Source organism: Dermacentor variabilis, unplaced genomic scaffold, assembly GCF_050947875.1.
Source record: "Dermacentor variabilis isolate Ectoservices unplaced genomic scaffold, ASM5094787v1 scaffold_12, whole genome shotgun sequence".
Taxonomy (NCBI): Eukaryota; Metazoa; Arthropoda; class Arachnida; order Ixodida; family Ixodidae; genus Dermacentor; species Dermacentor variabilis.
This window is the reverse complement of record NW_027460280.1, coordinates 54,285,644-54,291,664: the sequence shown is the minus strand read 5'-3', so window position 1 is coordinate 54,291,664 and position 6,021 is coordinate 54,285,644.

Sequence of the window (6,021 nt, the reverse complement as noted above, 5' to 3'; positions counted from 1 at the left end):
GGATGGTGTAGGAAAGGATATCGGAAGGTTTTGTCTTTTGTTACATCAAGGTATTGCAGACTGGATTAAGTTGGAAGCTCGTTTTTATTTCGATGGTCACTGGACAGTATCCTAAGGAAACATGGCATCTCAACGTCCACGGGTGTTTCGGACTGGTCAAGTTGCCACTTGCAGCTCTTTCCCCACTTTCCCTCCGCATAACTGCAGTTTGTTTTGTCGAAAATAAAGCATACATACATACATACACACAATGAATAAAGCAATGATAGATAGTCTCTGGCTTCTTACATGACTCTCGCTACAACAAATTGTGAGGTTTAACGTTCCCAAACTCAACAGTGGGCTAAGAGGGACGCCAAGGTAGAGGGCTCTGGATTATGTAGGACGCCCAGACAACGAACGCCCCTACAGCATAATGACCTGTATAACAAAGGACTGGCTACATCGCGGCCGAATTCTCACTTTTCATACGTGTGGACGCCTCTACAACGAAGATCACTGCAACGCATTTGCCTGCAAAACGAAGGAGCTTAGGTGTCTCCAAAGGCAGACTTGTTGCTTTATAACGAACGCCACGTCTCGGTGCCGCCACTACCTTCCCCAGACATCACCGAGACGTGCACTGAGCTCGCGCTAACGACAGCGCTGGTGGCGCACTCGACGAGCGTGCCGATGTCACAAGTAGTCCTGCTGCGCATCTAAAGGAGCCGCTCGACTCGTACGCTGCTTCTAGAGCACATCAGTGGGTGCGACGGCTGGCGAATGGATGGCAGTTGACGACGATGGGATAATGTAATCGCAATTGACGACAGACGACATCTACAGAGCCATCTAGGGCGCAAAGGCTGTGAACGTCAACAAAGGCAGTAGTGATGAGGATATTGTAAATCAACCAAGAATTGTAAACGTACCAAGGGAAGTGATAGCGGCATTCAACAATCTGCAGCTTTGCGTAGCACCTGCGTTTCGCTGCGGAGCTTGACGCAGGAAGACGAAGTGATTCTCGCAGAGACCACTGTTCCTTCGCGCTGCAGTATTTTCGGCTTTTTTCCCGTGTTTTACTGGGAGACGCCGCTCCCATCGCCACGGCAATGGAAGTGGAGTCGGCAGAATGCGACGCGACGTGACTGCTTCAGCAGGTACCGGCCCGAGGAAGAGAAATCGCCCTCCTAGTCAAGCTGACAGCGAGGACACTGTGCAGTACTCCTGCTCAAGCGATGACGCCTCAGATGACGAAGGCTTCGAAAGAGTGGTACATCGCAAGGCCAAGAGAAGAAACATCCGCGGACGGTCTTCGTCAAGCAAGTCTACCGTCATGCCACAGCGAAGGCCATCGGCGCACACAATTCTTTTTGTGCCGGACACATCTGCCGACAACCTCAACCGCCTTAATAGACAAGCGATTTCTGTTTCTCTGGAGGCTCTTGTCCCAGGAGAAATCAAGGATATCAGAATTAATACTCGAAAGAACGTCCTGGCTATTAATGTCCACAACCAAAGCGCAATCAAAGCTTTGATGGCAGTAAAGCTCCTGGGCAACATCAATGTCCACTGCCTCATTCCGCAGGACAACGAAACCACGGCTGGTGTCGTTTATGATATTGACACATCGATTAGCGACAGCGACCTGCCAATTTTAATCAAACCTGCCACCGATAGTGTTGTCTTACTACAAGCTCGGCGCCTTGGCAGGTCGACCTGTGTAAGGCTCGTGTCTAAAAGTGACTGCCTACCATCACATGTAAAGGTCGGCCACTTTCGGCATGTGGTACGACCTTTCGTACCCAAACCACTTCAGGGCAGAATGTGTCAAAGAATTGGACATGTGAGTGCTCTCTGCCGAAATACAGCGACATGCCATCGATGTTCCGAACAACACGACAGTGACACTTGCCATGCAACAGAGCTCAAGTGCCCAAATTGTCAAGGTTCGCATGCCGCATCCTCAAAAGACTGTCCACACCTAAAGAAAGAGCAGAAAATCTTGCGAAAAATGGCCAGAGACGGATCATCACACAGAGATGCTTCTGCAGCGATAAGGCGACATCGCTGCCGGCAACGAAAGTCTACGAAATCCTCTTCCGGTTCAAGGGAAAAGTCTCGTCCGGAAACGCCGCCTCCTGTTCCAGCTGTCTCCAGTAAGAGCACGAATGTCAACGATAAAAGCGGCCCTGATATTCCTGTTCCATCAAGTGAGGCGTGGCCAGCAGTGCCGAAGACATGCCACGCGCCAGAGCCACAGCACATGACTCGCCACATAACGTAAAATGTCACTTCAGTTGACCAAATGCGAGAGAAGGATTCACAAGTGATTGCTAAGCTCAAATCCCTCACGAATGTCATGTGACTGCTACTGACAAACACGGACACTCCGGCTGTTCGTAGCGCACTGCAAGTGCTGGGCGCGCTGACTCCAGTACTTGAAAGCATCGCATAGCACCATGGCCCGCCCTTCGCTGCCCTTCCACAAGGAAGTCAAGAAAGCATCTCTATTGCAGTGGAATGTCCGTCGTCTCAAATCGAGAATTTCAGATTTGAGACACTATGTCTTCGAAAACCGATTTCCCATCCTCGTAATTTGCGAACCGAACGTACAGAATATTATACGCATTGCTGGCTATGAAGCATTCATGTCTTCTACCTGTGGTGGTGTGAGCAAGGTAATTGTATATATTAGATGTGATCTGACATACGTGTAGCACCCAGTCCCGCCTCACGACGAATACCAGTACGTTTGTTTAATTGTGAAAACGAATAAGCTTACGTTCACACTCGTCGCTGTTTACATTGCTCCTTCAAGCGGCTTCGACTCTAAACGACTCCACGACGTGCTATCAGCGACACCCGGCCCTGCGATTCTCACCGGAGATTTTAATGCGCACCATCCGCTTTGGGGGAGTTTGCAGATGGACTCCAGGGGAAGGAGACTACCATCCTTTGCCACACAGCACGATCTTTACTGCCTCAACGATGGTAGTCCAACATATTTACGCGGGCTTACATACAGCAGCTGCCTAGACTTGACCCTGGTTTTTCGGCGTCTTGAAAGAAACGTGCAATGGTTTCCCGACATCTAATCACATGGAAGCGACCACACTCCGACGTACCTGAAGATCAAGGGACTATCTAAATGTCCCTCCACGACCCTCCGAAGAATTGACTGGTTGGCGTTTTGGTCGCACATGGAGGCAAAGGAACCATTCAAGTCTGGAACACGAAATTCAAAAAGCCATGCAAGATGCTACGCGTAAGTTTTCAGCCTTTCCCGAAATAAGAAGAATTTGAAGCCGAACTGCAGCTACTACGAGCAATTCGCCGGCGGGCTGAAAGAAGATACAGCAGAACCAAATCCATCCATGATCTCAGAGAGGCAAGGCGGATGCAAAAGAAGATTCAACGCCCCATTGATGCACTACAATCTCAAAGATGGAAACGTTTCTGTGAGTCGTTGGATCCACGTCAGCGATTATCTCAGATATGGAGAACTGTGCGTGGACTTTGCGTGTCACCGCAACAGCGTGTTCCTTTCAAATCCCTCGCTTTGCACCAAGGTCGCAGCGAAATAGACATTGCGGAAGAATGTTGCTCAAAACTTGCCAGCTCGCATCTCCAGCGCGAACTTACACCAAGTGCCACTCCTGTGCCACGGGATTCCCGCATGGATGTAATGTTTTCGGTGGAGGAGCTTGAAGCGGCACTGGCGACTTGCAGGCGCTCTTCGTCACCTGGGCCGGACGGCGTTACCTATGCGGCGCTCGCCAATCTTGGGCAGAAAGCACGACTCACGCTGCTAAACCATTTGGTTCCATGTTTCCATGGTTTGGTTCCACGTGAATGAAAATGCAGCCGCTTGGTTCCACTTCTCAAACCTGGTAAATCTCCGTTAGATTTGTCATCGTACCGCCCCATCGCTCTGGCCAGTTGCATAGGGAAAACAATGGAAAGAATGATTTTGACTTGCCTGGAATGGTACCTGCAAAATTACAACGTGTACCCAGATGCTATGGCTGGCTTCCGGCGTGGGCGCTCCGTAGATAATGTCATCGATTTGGTCACTTTTTTCAACATCAAAAACGTCTGAAACGACTCACTGCGGCATTATTCCTTGATATAAGAGGCGCCTATGATAATATGGCGCATTATGTCATTATAGAGGCTCTGATTGAAGCTGGAATCGGTGGCCGCACTTTTCAGTGGCTGTGCAGTTATTCGACAAACAGGCGTTTCTTCGTGATGACCGAGGATGGCGCCACGACTCAACACGAAACGTTCCGTGGGGTACCGCAAGGTGGAGTGTTGAGCCCGACGCTATTCAACCTAGTGCTCGTTGGCCTAGTCAGATGCTTGCCCAACACAGTTCAAGTATCAATATATGCCGACGACATCTGCATTTGGGCGTCTGCTGTAACACGACTGCAGGTACGAGCACGGCTACAAAAGGCAGCTAGGCTAACATCACTGTATTTGCGAAATCAGAACTTTGAGCTGTCTTCAGAGAAATGATGCCTTGTTACATTCACTCTTAAGGAAATGAAGCGTTGCACTGTAAAGGTCAATGGGCAAGCAGTAGCAAATGCACGGAAACACCGCTTTTTAGGGGTAATTATTCACCGCGACCTATCATGAGCCCGCATGTTTCATACCTGAAGAAGAGATTATTGACAATAATACATCTCAAATTTTTCGGCAGAAAGTCGCGGGGCACTTCGGTGCGGTCAATGCTGCAGATTTATAACGCCTTGTTCCTCGGTTTCGCAAGCCTCCCTTTGCTTGGTAACACCTGCAAAACAAACCTGCGTGTACTCCAGGGACTACAAGCTCAAGCCCTAAGGACGTGTCTCGGTCTTCCGAGGTGTGCGTCTACAGCGGCAACGATTGTCATCGCTCGAGAGAGAGAGAGAGAGAGAGAGAGAGAGAGAGAGCAAGGGTAGGAAAGGCAGGGAGGTCAACCAGAACAGCATCCGGTTTGCTACCCTATACTGGGAGTGGGGGAAAGGGGAATAGAAAGAGGAAGAAAGGGACCTCGAGATCACCCAATATCAACGTACCTTGTAATCGACGCTCTCAGAGCGCATATCCGCCCCGTTGTCCGACTACCTTCTCACCATCTTACCGCTCTACCCGCAGAAAGGCCACACGCAACTATCAGTCATATAATTGTTGCCAATCGTGCTTCATTGCCATCGAACTACATGCCTGCAGCAAGACCATCCTCACCTTTATGGTGTCTGCACAGACCTGAAATACGCTGCACCATCCCAGGAATCACGAAGAAGGTTAACATACCGTCGTTGGCCCTGAAGCAGGCCACATTAGCACTTTTACATGAGGTCCACAGAGGCCGCGTACACGTTTACATCAATGGCTCAGTGACATCTGCCAGTTCAGCTGCTGCTGTGGTGATACCAACAAGATCCGTCAAAATACAGCTAAGAACGTCATATGTATCATCAACGACAGCTGCTGAACTGGTAGCCTTGCGTGCAGCTCTTCATTTCATTCAGGAGGAACCACCGCATGCATGGTGTCTTCTGTGATTCCAAGGCAGCCCTACAGAGTGTACTCTCAGCACTGCGCCATGGATCACATGAACAGCTCGTCGCAGAGATCACAGAAGTACACCATCGCATAGTTGACGAAGGACACGATATCATATATCAGTGGTTGCCTAGTCACTGTGGCATACATGGCAATGATAGAGCAGACACAGCTGACCGATCCCCCCACGACGGCGTCAACTGCGTTACCATTCCTCATTCGAGAGCCGACGCAGCGAAAAAAACTTGCCGTACTTGCACACGACCAGACATTAGCTCAGTAGAATTCATCCAATTTCACAAGTGCGCACTTTCATACCCTCGACCCTAATTTACAACTCCGTAATGCCTCCCGAGCTTCCACGACGCGACTGCACCCTTCTAGTTCGTCTATGGCTTGGAGTAGCACCTTCAAATGCGTACTCCTTTCTTATCAGAATGTCCAACAGCTCACTTTGTGGCTTCTGCGGTTGCAATGAAACAA